Consider the following 17,937-nt stretch of genomic DNA (forward strand, 5'->3'; position numbering starts at 1 on the left):
GAACACACTCCGGACCTTCATAGGGCACAAACCTCGATATCGTGTGTCTACAGGAAGGTCGAGAACGAAATAGTTTCCTTGCCTGGCTTTGTCGTTTTCGCGAATGTGAACCACACGAGGAGAGGAACAGCGAGCGTAAAGGAGCACATGCATGTCACCTACGTGGAGAAGAGCCTGGACAGCCGACTTATCGCGCTGCGAGCACGAACAACGATCTGCAACGTCTACGCTCCCTCCGGAACTGATCAGCGCGCTGCTAGAGAGATGGAACTGGATTGCGTGCGATTCGTCCAGCCGAACGCCAGTCCGTCCCTCAAAACAGCTGTACAGCAGCTGCAGCCACATGATGTGGGGAAGCGCTTTACGTCTATCGAAACGCGCGATCTCACCCGACGGATCTATGCTCAGCCGTGGTCTTCACGACAAACTGCAGTCGGCCTACACGCACGTCTGCTGTTTCACGGATCACAAGGCGCTAACGCTCAGACTCTGTCTTCTCCCACTGGGACACGAGCCCGGCGTCGGGCCCTTCGACCGCATCTTCTAATCGAAGAAAACGTTTCGGAGTTTTAGTATAAGTGGCAATATTGGACTCGTCAGCGCAGAAACGTGGAAATGTTGGCATGCAGCGTAATTTCTCCCACATGTTGCGCATCAACGAGACGCACGAGCCAGTGAGCCAATGTGGATCTTCCAGCTGGGGAGACGGGCGGAGGAAAACAACGATCACGCAGCTACAGATGGGAGAAGACGAAATCACCGTCGAGCCTCAAGCAGTCGAGGCAAATCTGTTTGATTTTTTCTCGAGTCTTTACTCAGAAGAAACAGCAGAAAAAGAGCAGAAGAAACAGCTATCAGGGCGAGCGCAAAAATTTTATCTTCGGATGTTCGATGTCATCCACCGTGAGTTGAATATGCTTATGAATGAAGCACCAACGGCAATCTCCCCATACCCATGCCTTCGGAAGGGGCGTCATCGTGTTAGTGAAGAAGAAGGGTGACAACACGCCCAAGCGTACTGGCCATATCGCTCAACGAGGAACTCATCTCTCTTCAATCGAATATTGTCATGGTCCACATCCGGCTGCTCACAATAGAGATGTCGTAAAATCCCGATTAATCGATTAGGTTACAATCGATTACTCTTGATTCTTGTCGATTATTGAATTGATTATCATATATAGCTCCGTGAAACGCATATTTGTCCCATCTTTGCTGGGTATTCCATATGGGACAACATGCGATTCACGGCAGTATATTTCGAATCAAAATTAATCGATTATCCAACGATGAATCGATTAATCGAAATAATCAATTAATTTTCGACATCCTTATGATGTTTAATCTGATTAATCGATTAGTAACTAATCGATTACTCACGATTCCTCGATTATTGAATCGAATCTAACGTTGAAATCGATTCAAAATTAATCGATTATCACAACGATGAATAGGTTAATCGAAGTAATCGATTAAGCGATACTCTACTCATCAATGGCACCTCTCTCGACGCGAGATCGCACGGTCGGTGCGACAAGGCAATCCCTGTCCATGCACCTGTTCGTGCTTCTTCTACCTACTGGTGTAGTTGAGCAAATGGGGATGATTCGTCGTTCCACGCGACATCAGCGTGTGTGACGTCATCGTAGCAAATAGAAGCGATGAATAAATATTTCGTCGCTTGCTTCTTGCGCCGGCGCAAAATTGAATTTGCAGAAATCTGCAGTGAATGTTGGCTTTTTCGAAGGTAACGAAATTGGTACATCAGTGGTTACAAACAGCCAACGTAGTCAAGGTTCTGGGTGTTATCTTCGCAACTCGATTAGGCTGATGACCACACTCAACTGGGATGCGCTGGCGGACAAGTTCCCACAGCAAATTTAGGCTGAATCGCACCAGCGGGTGATAATGTTAAATACATTCGGTAGTCGAAGCTGTGGTACCTTTATCGGCATTCTGCATGGTGTCCACACGGCGAAAATCACAGCAAGATGGGGACTTTTCTATGGAAAGGAATGCCCGCACGCGTTCCGATCATGCACGTTGCGCTGAAAGTCGGACTGCTGCACCAGTCGACATTTGCAAGAGATCGAATCCATCTCCTACTAAATCCTTCTTTTCCATGCAATTCCTCGCCACGCAATTTTAATAGACAATCTGACCAAAATCAATCCTATCAAATTTATCCCAAATTCCCAACTCAGCCAAAAACCCTTCGCCGATCTGATTCCACCGGCACTTATCCAGTAAACCGAACTGCCAAAGGTGGAACAAACAGTCGGCGCTTGACTGCAGCGCGTGGCGAAATATTGAAGAGGAACTTTCCTCATCTCAGCGATCCCAACTTCACCTGCACGCTTAAAACAAACACAAAGATGGTTTGCTTCACACAAAACGGATCTAATGCAGAACATCCCCTAGATGAGATTACACAGGCGCAAAAATGCCTCGTAGGTCGGGAAACGGTCCTTTCAAAATGGAACCAAATACCGTTGAAAATATTGAAACAAACTTCAATAACATGAGCTATTTTTGTGGCTGTGTAACTGTCACTCATCTAGGGATGTTCTGTGTAGTCCTTTTGTGTGAAGCAAACATATCTCTGTGTTATTAATTTTAAGCGTTGTAAGAATGGGAAAATTGAGCATCGGAAGCTTCTGCACGTGATGCAACGGGTGGCGGACGAACGTCAACACCGACATTAGGTCCTGAAACGCTCCAGCACGGTTCTGTAGCTGCACTCGTGTCGGCTCCGGCCTGGACGTCCATAACAGAGCAGCTGGCTACAATGAATGGTTGGCGGCGACTGTCGTTCGAGGACCCTCATGAGACCTGTTTGTCAGGAATTGGAAGAGCTGCACAGTGGAAATTCTCCGTTGTTTGTGAAGTACATCGGCTTTGTTAACGAGTGTAACGATAGAATTGATGTAGACGCTCTAATGTTCCAAAGATTTAAATCGAGGGCAGCAGGGACTATGTCCAGGATTGACGATCCTCCTCAGGCCATCTGCGAGTTGTGGGGCTTGCTTCAGGATGTGGTGGGGTTTGACAGGGCCCTGTTAAACCTCTAAAGCTGCATAATCGCAAGTAGGCCCACGAAGGACCATGCCGCTCAAGCGCATGCCAAGTCTCTGGTGTTAGGGTGGACGCAACAGCCCCTGACACGACGGCTCCGACGAGACAGGAGGTTTGCAGGCCCAAAGCCGCCTAGAAACCAATCATTACGAACAATATAAGAGATAATGCGACTCGATATAATGATCATCACCCGTTGCAGATGCCTGCGCTCAAAACTCTCGACGACAACACGCGTCGAAGTGACGCCGCGGCAACATTGGGCGGCTACAAGACGCTGATAGCCCAAGAATACGCGCAGCAGCTGGAAGTGGCACTTCAAGAAGAGCAGCTTAGCGAGCGTCTCTTGAAGATGGTGGAGAGATATTCGATCCGCCATTGGTACGCAACCGCTGCACTTGGCACGGTGCCCCGGATCAAAAAAACGACTGGTGATCGGCGAATGTGAGCAGTTAGTGGAAGAGAAGAACGCAGCATGGGCGAGATTGCTGCAACACCGCACGAGGGCGAACGAGGCACGATATAAACAGCGAACAGAAAACCCGATTTTCCGGAGGAAAAAGCGCCAGCAAAAGATGAGACCTGAAGAGACGGAGCAACACCGCGCTTAAACACGAAAGTTCGAGAAGTAAACCGTTCATGGTACTACTGCCACAGCCTGATATGGTAAGGACATAAACGGGAACCTTCTTACGAACGAGCGTGAGGTGATCCAAAGGTGGCGGCAGCACTATGAAGAACACCTGAATGGCGATATGGAGACGAAGATGGCGGTATGGTGATGGACCTGGGAGAACGCGCAGGAATAATCTTACCGGTCCGAATATCCAGGAAATCCAGGAGGAGATTGGCGGCTGAAGAAAACAAAGTCCCTGGGGTTGACAAACTCCAGGAGAGCTATTTAAACACGGTGGTGAGGCATGGCTAGAGCGCTGCACGGGTCATAAGATATGGGAGGAGGAAGTTTTGCGCAGGAGTGGGAAGGTGTCGTGTCCCATCTACAAAAGGGCGATAAGCTGATTGTAGCAATTACCGTGCAATCCATTGCTGAATGCCGCCACAAGGTACTCTCCCAAATTTACTTGTCGACTAGCACCAACTAAGGATTTCGTGGGGCAGTACCAGGCGGGTTTATGGGCGAACGTCCACCACGGACCAGGTGTTCCATTCGCCGAGTACTGCAGAAATGCCGCGAATACAACGTGCCCACATCATCATTCATCGACTTAAAGCCGCATATGCAACTGATGGGGACCGCCTATGGCAGCTAATGCACGAACAGGTTTTCCGGATATACTGACACGGTTGATCAAAGCGACGATGGATCGGGTGAGTGCGTAGTTCGAGTTCGAGCATTCTGAGCCCCTTCGAAACCGCGCAGAGGGTTACGGCAAGGTGATGGTCTTTCGTGTCTGTATTCAACATCGCTTTGGAAGGGTAATATGAAGAGCAGGGATTAACACGAGTGTACAATTTCAATAAGTCCGTCCAGCTATTTGGCTTCGCCGACGACATAGATATTATGGCACGTAATTTTGAGAAGATGAGGGCCACATCAGACTGAAGAGGGAAGTGCGGATCGGACTAGTCATCAACACGTCGAAGACGAAGGACATGATAGGAAGAGGTTCAAGAAGAACTGTGAGCTACCACCGCGAGTTTGCATCGGTGGACGAAATCGATGGTAGAAGATATGTACTTGGGCTCACTGGTGACTGCGAAAATGACACCAGCAGAGAAATTCGGAGACGCATAGTTGGAAATCGTACGCATTTGGACTCGCAAGACGCTCCGATCGAATAGAGTTCGCCGCCGTACCAAACTGACACATAAAACGCTATTAGACCGGAGTCCTCTACGGACACGAGACCTGGACGATGCTCGTGGAGGACCAACGCGACTAGTTTTCGAAAGGAAAGTGCTGCATACCATCTATGGTAGTGGCGGACGGTACGTGGAGGAGGCGAGAACCAGAGTTGCATCAGCTGTTGGGAGAACCATCCATCGTTCACACCGCGAAAATCGGACGACTGCGGTGGGCCGGGCACGTAGCCAGAATGTCGGACAATAACCCGTGAAAATGGTTCTCGACAACGATCCGACACAAGAAGACGAGGTGCGCAGCGGCAAGGTGGATCGACAGGGGAAGATGACTTGCGGACCTCCCGTAGACTGCGTGGTGACGTAGCCCTGGACCGAGCGAATGGAGACTCTAATACCGCACAGGCCACTTCGGCCTTAGTCTGAATAAATAAATAAATATAGATTAAATTGATTTGAAAGCGATGAACTACAATTTGTAAATCACATAAAATGACAAAATATTGCAGGTTGCAGTGGATTGTCATGCATGGAATCTGGCTAGCAAATGTTAACGAACGCCTTAAAATTTTGCAACCAGTGTTGTTGGCGAAAATAAAAAGGTTTTGGTACTTCGCAAAAACATTTTTACAGTCTTGAGTGTGGTGAATACCGCCCTTAAAACGATAAGCTGCATTGCAAGTCTGATTTTAATAATGCATCAAATACTATTGTGATATTTTAAAATATCTATTCAAAGAGCACCTATAAATAAAACCATTTTTTCTTTTTTTTCTATCGCGCCAACATCAAAGACACACACCGTACTGCCGTTAAAAATGAAAGAACATAATTCGAAAACTGTTTAGTTTTAATCACGTCTTGTATATAAAGATGACGAGGACAATTAAATGTGCTTTAGTGAAACAAAAGTTACAGAAGTGCGAGGAATCTCAGTGGTTTCAGTGTATTGTCTATAATATGAGAATTGTCATATCTAGGGTAAACGGATGTGATAATTAAAATAATCTCATGATAATTGATCATTATTGTACACTTGAGAAGGCATTAGTCGCTGATTGGTGAAATATATGTTACTGTCAAAATCTAGTGGAACTGCACCGAGTTATTTGGTAAAGCTGAAGTGTAATTGTCTGAATTATTGTGTGAGATGAAGTTCTGATTATGTGTGACAAAAAGTGATAGGATCAAATTTGAAGAAAATTAGTTATAAATATTTGCTTTTATTTCACTTTTCTGACTAGGTGTACGACGATGAAGCGTTTCAGTTATAGCTAACTGGCTATCGTACGTCCGGTGCAAGCAGAGCATCTACTACGGATGCAATTTACAAGAGACAAGGCGCTGATATCAATAGCTATCAATAGTCAACCAACACATTGCGCCCTTTATATGGGGTGCGTCAATTATCAAGGCATGGTATGTGAATCGACAGAGAAAGAACATGATTGCGAACAATAGGAACTGGACGATGCGGATATCGTTTGTGGATTATAGTCGAAAGCCAACTGACAGAAACAAATGATGGTGTAAAAGTACCTATAGTATTGTTTTTAATTAGAAATTGTTCATACATAAAACAGTGGGTTGTTGCTTGTTTACGAAAAGTTATTTTGTCGAATATGAGTTAATTAATTGCAAACCAGAGTTAGCATGTTTTTATTTACGAATGATTCTTAGAGATAAAGTGTTATGTTATGAATGTAACTTCGAATGATATAAACTTAGAAAAAGGATTCAAGGGAGAACTGTGGTGAATGCCACTTAAAACGATAAGCTGTATTGCAAATCTGATTTTAATAATGCATCAAATACTATTGTGATATTTTAAGAATACTCTATTAAAGAGCACCTATAATCTGGTACTTATTCAAGGCATTTGAAAACAAGATTAACGTCGATTTGTCCAATCGATTGCACTCCTACGCAAACCAACACACCAATAGATAGCCGAAGGCTCTCACCTGTTTGTGATGATGGTTTGCGGAGGCTTAGATTGGACAATCGACGTTTGAATCTTGTTTACAACCATACGTCCTTGAATAAGTATCCGAGAAATAAATCGGCTGGCTCTTGCGTTCTTTTTCTATCGCGCCAACATCAAAGACAAAACGTACTGCCGTTAAAATGAAAGAACATAATTCGAAAACCGCGAGTTTTAATCACGTCTTGTATAAAAGGAGGAGTCAAAAAAAATCTTGGCAAGACTATATTCAAAAAAATATCCAATTTTCAACACAGTAATACTTGGTAAAACACGACAAATTTCACTTCAAAACATATTTTTGATTGTTGTAATTATACAATTAAAGTCATTCCTGAAAGTCTGGCATCACTGTTTTGGCGCGCTTCGAAAAAAGCTCATCGGAAACAAACGGACAGCTTAGCCGTGACATCAATCGTCCTTCTTTCAAGCTCATGAGAAGGATATCACAGAACAGATAGGAATCATAGAACGAACTGCAAGTTCAAAGTAGTCTTTCGTGTATCAACAATCGCCGAACAGCTCTCCCTGTATCCAAGGCGAAAGAAAGAGACGACAAAGCATGCGATGCGCTCTATCTTATGCGCGTTGTTCAGAGCTTGACTTCCACGCCAGGTTCGCAGCGTTTGAAAATCCTGGAGGATCACATTTCACTGCAATGATGCCTATTTGTTATGTGAGGATATGATCTGACACCAAAATTTGACAGCTCGCTGCTTGATTTTGTGGAAACTTCTTTGCAAGATCTTTGCATTTCGCATGTTGGAAGAAATTTGTAATAAACGAATTTCAACCCAAGTTTTCACAAAAAAATCATGGCTTGTTATGATTGGAACAGTTTTGCCTTTCTTTATCGTTGTTCGTTATCTATTGAGAGCGATTTCTGCCAACTTCCTTGATTATAGGACCTGCTTGCAACCTATTCATCTCCAACTACAAAGTGCCTCTCTATAAACAATCAATACCATCTCGAACTACGCTGATTTTTTTAAATTTTCTGTGCATTTTCTTCACTTCAACAGCGCTGATGGTCGCGTAGCTAGTCGTTAACATAAGAAAGTCAACGAACTATCTTGTCACATTTTGGACCGATTTAAGCATCGTATTGCATAGAATCGCTTCTTCGTTGGCAACTCGGGAAGAGTATATATCCAATCGTATTGCCGAAAACCACTCACTCGTGGAAGCGAATGGCAATATGTGGCTTGAGAACTACCAATCGAACAACTATCTAGTTGAATCCTGCTCCACAAACCTTCGATAATCACCTTTGGTGGCATAGGCTTTCATTTTAATGGAGCGCAGAACACATTGGCCACAATACATGATCATTTTCCACGTTAAAGCTTCATTTCCTAAATTGAAGCATGGACTGACAATCAGCTTCTAATTGTCGGTCTTAACAAGGTGAACAGTAGTTAACTCGCGCAAAGGTGATGGACGTGTTATTATACTAATAATAAAGTTCGCCCAGACTAAATGTTTTTAACTGAAATTCACTTCTTATTGCAGAATTGAGAAAGGAATTCAGTTCTTATCTTTATCTAAGAATCTGAATTCGGTTTGGATTCAGTCGCGATAATTTTCAGACGTCGAACACCCTCTACACCAGATACCAATGTTTCTCAAGAATCTCGAGATTTTTTAGCGTTTAGGGAAAGACACACCATAGCCCTCATCATCATGGGGGCCCCAGATGATTGGACTAACTTAAAGCACTATGCACCTCCAAGCACTATCCTACATGTCGATGAACCGACATGTGCATGTGTGTTTTGTGAGCTGCCAGCTGAGAGCGTTTTCCGTCATGCTTTCCGGCTACAGAATATCACCACTTTTTAAATGTGAATATTATACATATGATAAAGATTTTGTACAATTTCAAGATGGCATCAGCTAGCTGTGTTGCTTTACTGTTGCACGAGGTAAACATACCCATGAAAACCAATACAATTAAAGATACATTAAGCAGTCTTTTTATAGTTAGGATATTGAAGGTTATTATAAAAAATATTTTACACACATTTACTTAATACTATTATTTGAAAACTTTCATTTTGTATTATCAAACATAAAAATATAATTATCACGTGGTTCGGTCGTCAAATCACCCTCCTCCCCCATGACTGTGTGGTTTCAAGAATTGAAATTAGTGATAAGGAGTTTTTCAAAATGTTTTGTCTTACTCGATAGCAAATAACAAATATTGGATTCAAATGAGATATTGGCATTTATAACAACGTTGGCTATTAATATATTTAAGACTTGAGTAAAATCTCTAGTGAATTTTATGGCAAATTATCCATTGAAACGACCCTTTGAGTCAATTCAAAGTTACTCAGTTAGAACATGAAAGTGCATAACACCGTGCACAATATTTGTCAATAATACTATAGTTGAACACCGCTCCACAACTCCATCCATCCCGTTCCCTAAATCCTGTATTTCAAACTGATTGAAAACCCGGGCATCATCATCGATCACCGGTAGAGCGCGCACATCACGCCACTCCGTTCCGTTCGGCCCAATGAACCGATTAGTTATTTATCGGCACGCAAAAATATCTTCGAATCAATTAATCATCAACGTTTTCCCGCCATCACACCGACCGAACAACAATTCAAATAAATGTACCACGGCGCTAGCTAGTTATGCTGGCTGGTTTCTGTGCAGTAAACACAAAGAGAAACCACTGCCTCGTCTAATCCGCCCCGGTCCCGCGGCGACCATTGTAGTCGCCCGCGACCGAACCGCGAGATAACTCTTCCCACGATCATCGCGTTGCTCCTCAACCATTAGTCTTGGAGGCATTTGACAGATGAAGAACACGGCGATCAATTTCGATAGCGATTGAAAGGTGATGGTGGGTTAATGGGAGAAAAGGTACATCGGTGACGTGTCATTTTTCTTGGATACGGTGATTTTTCTGCATTGAGCGATAATGATTTTCACCTCGGCATTTCTCGTAATTTCGAATAGTATTCCATTTGAGTAATGATTTAACCATTGATTGGATGGATTAAACCTCCAAGACGAAAATTTATGTTTTTGCTTTCGTTTTGTTTTGCTTTCTAAATTCGATTTATGATGTAAGGCTACTGCTTCGCAGTTCATCGCATAGTTTCTATGTCCATCCCATCAAAAACAAAGCAAAGAAAAAGAATTTGGTCTGCTTCCTATTTTCATGATTTTTTGGGAGCATATTAGCAACAAATAGTGACGAGATTGGTGCTGTATTTCCTTATTTTGCGATGAGGTGAATATATGTTTAGTGAAATGGAAATGGAAGCAGTTCTCCCTATCTGAGTTTTGAATTTTCTCCATATAAGGTTTTTCCTTTTGAAATGCTATTTTACACTGATAATTGATGTTCGAAAATTCTATTTTAATACATATTTTGCTACTAGGAATGTCACACGAACAGATTAATCTTTTCTTTTTATTTGATAGAGAATATATGCCTTTATGTAGACCACAAAATCATGCGAAATTGTTTGCTCACCTCCGATACTGGCGTTGTACGCCATCCGACACGCAGAGTTGTTGAAGGCCACAGCTGACCTCACCGGCACAGCGCGTTCCGTGCTTGTTGTCGCCATTGTCCGTGGCATCGGGTCCGAATCGTTACCGTTGATATCGTCGATGCGTCCGGTCCGCAATAAGAAGAGAAATAAGGTGAGAGAGGATCAAAACAACAAAGATAGAACGAGTGAGTGTCTATGGAAGAGAGACGATAAACCCTATATTTAAAATTTATCATAGGTAAGGAAAATGCTAATGAAGCGGCTCTTAGATGTCGAAAGACATGAATCCTTCAAATGCTCTCTATATAGACCAAACCAATCAAACAGTTTTGCGCTCTGGACAAAGTTTATTTGAGGATACATATCAGAACAGGAAACTCGCGAATAACTGACTTTTTAAGGAAATGTGTTATGAACTGGAGAAATTGATTTATGTGCATGATGAGCCAACGTTACATAAAGCTAACATTATTCAGGTGACCATCATTTAAAAAAACCTCGTCATATCCAAAGGGCACAAAATTAGGCACTAAGAGGGGAATATCAGTTATTTTAATTTGTTTATTGTCGTTTTCTATATGTATGATAAGGTTTTATTGTAAAACACTTTATGAACTTGGTGTGCATACTTTTATAACAGTACCAAACGGAACTATTATTAGTTTAATTATCATATATCTGAGTATGTTATGTACAAGATATTTTGCATATTAATTTTATTATACCTCTCATGCACACCAAGTGGTGGTCGTCGCTTGTTAGTTGCTACTGAAAATTAACCTCAACGATGGTTTCTGTTAAAGTTTAGTGCGAGCGATTCGCAACAGCATCAAAATTTAAGGAATTTTTAATTCATGATTTTCTATTGAGTTGAAACTTTGCACAGTTTTTCAATTTCATCTAAATCGTCATTTTCGATATCAAATCTTCATATTGAGTCACGACTAACTTTTCAAAAAGGGTGTATGTGAAAATGGTTCAAAAATATTTAAAAGCTACAGCAAAACGAGAAATGTTCGATTGTTATGATTTTTTCAGCAAAGTTAGACAACCAATGGTGATTCTTAAGAAAATGTGCCAGTAAAAAAAAAATTGTTTGCCTTTAAAAATATCATTTTTGTCACAAAAACTAAATTCTTCAAAACCCATTTTTTTCGAACGTAATTTTTTAGGAAAACGGTCCATTATATTAGCTATCTACCATAAAAATTTGGTGATGGTAAACTAATAAACAAAAAGTTATGACATTTCAAACATTTCACAATTTTCCATATAGTAAACAAAAAAATTTCCGTATTTTTTTTTCAAGAATGTTTTGATGCTGATTTTATTGTTAAGGGCCTTGTGAGTTAAAAGTTGTTTGTATGATATTCCATATTTATGTATTCACGATATTATGTATATTATATGTATAAATATTATATGTATAAATAAATAAAAATGAATTAATATTATCCTAAGTATTAAATTAAATGTAAGTTACACAATGTTGTTATAGAAACTCTAAGAGTTTTGGTTTGAATTTTGAGGGTATGATATCATGAAAACAGTTTATTAATACTTATTTTTTATTTAATTTTTTTATTAAATTTTTTAAAATATCGAACACTTTTGAATTATTATACACAGTTTAGTATAGTTTTGCTTTATTTTATTTTCCGACAATGGAATGAAACAGTGAAATTTTTGTTCCTTGGATCGTTTTCGCGTTATTAAATTGCTCGCTGAGCTCAGCCTTTATTTCGTACTCTTCAGTAGTAGTAAAACAAATGATAATTTGTTAAATCTTCTTTTTCTACGATTTGCCCAATCAAAAAGTTCTTTCGCAGTTTAATTGGATGCTCACGTTCTTGGCTAAACTTGCTTTGTATGCGCTTTAGTCCTCAATAGCATCACAGGACCTTCGCATGCGTGATGTAGCAAAAAATGCCATTCTGCATCAATTCCGTACATTGATTTAAATGACATAGGCTGAAAATTCTTACGATTTTGTACTGCGACGCTGCTCCATCAGACATGAAATATATCTTTTGACTTCTTTATGTATCAACGCGTAAAAAGTTAATCATTTTTCAGAACAAGTTTACGGATACTGAATCGTGTCTAAATCTTCGGAAATTATAATAAAACTTAAGTGTTCAATTTGCGTACTTCCATTAAAATAAATAACGAATGGATGAATAAGAGCTTGTTCGTTCCAGTGATGGGACTGCACTTCATCTTGCAATACAAAGCTGTAATTTTCAGAAAATCACAAATGATCAAAAATTCACCATTTTGTTGTATTTTCGTATTTTTTAAAAAGCTGGATTGTTCTGTTTTAATGAAATCGTGAGGGATTAAACTTTCTAATTTCTGCAAAAATATGACACAAACTCATCTACAGGTTTTACAATAGTTTCTATCCTATCCGTGGTCACCCATTGCTCAAATGATAACTGATCAATATATTTTCTTCAAACTCAGCGAATAAAGTATTTTCCAATGATGAAGAATCTGGACAATCCGAACAAGATCGTAGAGCAATTTGATGTTGTATTTTCACAAAAGACTACCAGTTAACTTTAATATCCTTTGTTAAATTGATTCTTTTCAAACTATAAAATAAGATTAATATTCTCATGGGTTGTGCACACACACATTATGTGTCTCTGAATTGGAAAGAAGCTTACATTGCCTTGGCTGAAGGCTTGCAAGAGTGAGGAAAAACCTATTTTTAATATTATCGTGAATTTTGAAGCGTGTGTACGCTTCTTTCAAATCGTCATCATTAATCGTTTTGATTGTTGACGCCCATCTTTTACTGATAATAATCTTTTTGACCAGGCATATCGACTTACTTTCATCTTCAAAATATTGGTTCACTATTTCTTTGTCTCATCTGTTAATGCAGTACTAGACCTAGTATTTTTGGTTGAAAGACAGTTATTCTTCAATTGTTTTCCTCTTTTACTGTATTTCTATTGATTTGAACTCATCAATGGCATCCTGAATATACCACGAACTTGGCAGCATCGACAAAATCAATAATTTTTCTTTCCTTGTCGTGGCTGCATTCGAGAACCTTTCCTTCATATTTATAATTACCTCATCGTAGTCTGTATTTCCATCATCAGGTCCTAATTTGAAGAGGTTTCTTCGTACAGCTTCGTTTATTTCACGGTATTTTTCTCGGGTAATAAACGTAGTCCATCTTACTCCATTTAATCAGAGTCACTTTTATCCCAGCTTATGCCCTCGTTAAAGCGTTCGATGTTGACCTTTTGGATACACTCATCTTCCGATTGATTTGTTGAAACAGATTTCGCTGATGGTACGGTGCAAGGCTCTCAGCACTTAATACTTCTGAATTCCTCAGTTGTTGTCGATACATCTGCCAATTCCTCAGTTGCTGTCGTTTTCGAACTTCCTGCGCTCTGCTCAACCGATGATATACAGATTGCTCTGTGTCAACGTTTAGACGGCAGGACGTGCAAATGCGTAAATTAGTTTCATGTGGACATTGGAGCATAACCAGTCGCTTTCAGTTTATCTATGGCTTTCGGTGAGATTTCGTAACTCTTTTGAACACTTTTTTCCATCAAACGGCCTACAACAGTTGAAAGCGGCTACTCATGTTGTTCGTAATATTTCAATAAACAAAATCACTTTTAAGTTTTTACTGACTAGTTTGGTGTCATTTGTGACTGAAGAAAAAATTACTATAAGATCTTTAACAACCTTAGTAGTAGTAATTTTTTTGCTTTTTCGTGATCATTGTCATGGTATGTACCTATCATGCATTTTTGTTGTTGAAGATACCCGTTTCCTCCCGATCATAAAGTCTATTCTCTAAGAGGTATATTTTTTGCAGGTAAACTATAGACGTTCACGTGTATATAAATCTTGATTTTGCAGCTTTTGTCTTAAAAATAACATTTCTGATATGTTTCTATCAACGTTATTATCAACAGGTTTCAACACTATGTTAATTTTCAGTCACGTGCAATGAAAATTATGACACTATCAATACTTTTGATCACAACACTGGATCGTGTCTAAGTTTCTTATAGATGCTATGAATAATTAAATCAAAATATCATGAAAACATCAAATCAATCAAACTGCAATTCTCGAAATAACAACAGAAAAAATTTTTTTACTAAATGTGAAAATTAGAAATGTTTGAAATGTCATAACTTTTGTTTATTAGTTTACCATCACCAAATTTTTATGGTAGATAGCTAATATAATGGACCGTTTTCCTAAAAAATTACGTTCGAAAAAGATAGGGTTTTGAGATATTTGTTTTGTGAAAAAATGATATTTTAAAGGCAAAAAAATTTTTTTTACTGTGACATTTTCTTAAGAATCACCATTTAGTTGTCTAACTTTGCTGAAAAATCATAACAATCGAACATTCCGTTTTTTGTGCGCTTTTAAATATTTTTGAACATTTCTACACCCTTTGAAAAGTTGTCGACTCAATATGAAGATTTGATATCGAAAATGACGATTTAGATGAAATTGAAAAACTGTGCAGAGTTCAAATATTTTCGAAATGGTCGCTCAGGATCGACTGACATGCCCCCGTGGGATCCTCTGCTCTTTCAACAGCACTAAAGTGACAAGCATGGTTTTGACTGTCGCTTAGACTTTAACAAGAGGGTTTGTTAGTCAACAACAGTATTATTTTTATCGTGAGCATCGACTGAGCATCGTCACAAAACTCAGTTACTCGGTGGTTTCTTTATCAACAGCATTGACGATTTTATCTGTATTGAGAAATTAAGTCCATCCACATGTAATGATCGAAGGATAATACAAACAATTAAAATTCGATCCTTGGAATCGTTCAACAGTTCCCCAGTACATTGTCAATACAGCACGTCAGTTTTACCTTTTAGTCAATGCTGGGATTGAATGAATCGAATGGCTTTATTCTCATATCAGCAGAAAAGCGGTAGTAATGCAATGTGGGCATTGATAGGTGCGAAAATAAGAACAATGGATATTTTCAATGGTATGCACGTTGAAAAAATTAACGCAATTGAATGAACTGGCATAAACCTGTATAAAAAAGTGTATTCAAGGAAATAGTGTTTTATGTAATCATTCCGACCAATATAAAATGTTGCGTAATCAAATACTGTTGGTTTTAAATGGACCGTAAAGTAAAATTAAGCATTTGTTTAAGACTGATGATTCTAAACAAGTAATGTATTTACCATAAGCTGTAATTAGTTTTCATTACGTGCTGGACAATGCAGTCGCCGAAACGTACGTCTCAGACTACTCCTCGTTCTGTTTCGGCTAAATTTAATCAAATGTACGAAAAAGTTGCATTAGCTCCTTACGTTTCTACCAGCACGAAAGTTTTAATTATATCCGTCGGTTTTAATAGAATATGCATAACAGAACAAGCAACGTCGAACAGTAGTGCATTATATCGCAAGAGGTTCCAGAGCAAAACTGTGTAGGTTTCTTTTCGAGAATTCTTTCATTGCGATGGTGAACGAGGAGCAATGAGATAAGTTTTTCCATACGCTATTTACATAGTGTTCAAAACTAAAGCTGCGTGGAATTTATAGCTTTCTGTAAGTTACTCAAACCTTCGTTACACCAGTAAAGGCGTTCAAACTGGTGCCCAACAAAATCAAGACTGTTGCTTTATTTCACCAGTGTGTACTGGTGTACACACTAACTACGAATTGCAGATTTTAATAGTCTCTGTATCAAAATCTTGCCAAATCTTATACAATTTTGAGAAATACGATTTCGGAAGGTTATTAAAATAATTGTGTTAATATCTTTCACAATTTTATTAGTTTAATACTAGTATTCTGGAAAGACCTAAAGCAGCCTCATAAAGAAAAAAACTTCAGAATTGTATATTGTATACAAAATGTTATATCCTCCCAAATTCGATGGTGAATCATTCGAATCGCGATTAGCATTTAACTTTAATCTTGAAATGAAGCAGTTGAAACTATAGCACTCTCCGCAGTAAACAAGGAAAACTTTAAATCCATTGTATCACATCTGAGATATCATTAGAGATATATTGCCGATTTCACCAATTTGAAGAGTTATGTGGATTGTGATTTGCCTGTTTTTTTTCTCACACTCACCTTCATTTCGGGTTGATGATTTTGTTACTGAAATTTACCCAATTATAACCCAATACTGTTAGTCACATGTAAGCGTACACTAAATCGATTCCCGCCAAGATTTGACGTCTATTTGTTTTCAGATTGAGCACTCACAAAAATATTATACACGGAAAACCAACTTTGTGAGTGTATTGAGTGTGAGAAAAGATGACTGTGAGAAAAATCTTAAAACTTATAAAGTGAAAAAGCGCAATAATCATGCCTGACATATTTTAGTGATTTTACTAAATATTGGAAAATCATGCTGATAATGCGTCGTGATTTTGTGTTAATTATAGTTCAAAATTGACTAAAGCTGTAATTTTCCCAGCAGCAATTCACTGCGGCACGCAAACTTGTTATTCGAAATCTGAAGATTTACATTCTTATCCCTGATGCTTGTCCAGGTCATACTGTTGTAAACCGATTCCTTTTACACGGGGATGCGTTCCATGTAAAAAGTTTTCAGTTCAAAATTTGAAAATCCGTGTAAAACAAATTTTGTTATTTCGAGAATCATGCAAATGGAGCAACTTTGCAAAGTTTTGTTTGGGATTACACGGCTGTAAAAAATCCGTGTAAAACATAATCGCGTATTAAATTTTGAGTTCCTTACTGAACTGCACATTCAACATTTCTCAAAACCAAGATTCTTCTTTAAATGCTCAAATTTTCAACTAATAATAAGAAGGTTTTTACCACGCAAACATAATCTAGCTTTTTGCAATGGATTGAAAGGCCAACATTTCACTCCAGAGAGCAGTGGCTCCAGACAGGTTGAAACAAAATGAAAGCAAATTTACTGAATCTTTGTCAAAAGGTTGAGGTCAAAAGGTCGAAGGTTAAAAGGTCGAGTCAAAAGGTCGAAAGGACAAAAGGTCAGAGGTCAAAAGGTTCAATGTATCATAACGTCGAAGGTCAAAAGGTCGAAAGACAAAGGTCGAAAGGACAAAAGACAAGGAATGAGTAGTGAAAAGAGAGACATAAGAAGGTTTAAGTTAAAAGTAATGAGCTGGTAAATGAGGGGAAAGAGAAGTGAGAAGGATAAGGAAATGAAAGTGAATAGTGGTAGTGAGTGAGAAGTGCTAGTGAAAAGTGAAAAGTAAAATGGAAGTAATGAGAAGTAGAAAGAACAAGGAGAAATGATATAAGGAGAGATAAAAATTTGAAGTGAAAAGTAGGAAGAAGAAGGGAAGGGAAATAAAGAAAAATAAGAGAAGAAGAAAAAGAACAGAAATAAAAAAAGAAAAGGAAGATAGAAGAAGGAAAAAAGAGGACGAAGGAAGAAAGAAGAAGGAGAGAAGACACAAGGATGCAAAAAGGAAAAGCAAGTAACAGTGAATGGAAAAAAGAAATAAGGAACAAAGAAGAAAAATAAGAAAGAAAGATGGTAGAAAGAAAA

General features: G+C 39.2%; 1 protein-coding gene and 1 pseudogene across 2 annotated transcripts in view; both read right to left on the reverse strand.

Moving 5' to 3' along the window:
- LOC134228043 (MORN repeat-containing protein 3-like) overlaps positions 1–345 on the reverse strand; it is a 3,034-nt pseudogene extending 2,689 nt beyond the window's left edge.
- The window catches only part of LOC134223622 (furin-like protease 2), a 1,298,803-nt gene that overhangs the window by 89,995 nt on the left and 1,190,871 nt on the right, over positions 1–17,937 (reverse strand). The gene's annotated exons all lie outside the window — the stretch shown is intronic.

Source organism: Armigeres subalbatus, chromosome 3 (assembly GCF_024139115.2).
Source record: "Armigeres subalbatus isolate Guangzhou_Male chromosome 3, GZ_Asu_2, whole genome shotgun sequence".
Taxonomy (NCBI): Eukaryota; Metazoa; Arthropoda; class Insecta; order Diptera; family Culicidae; genus Armigeres; species Armigeres subalbatus.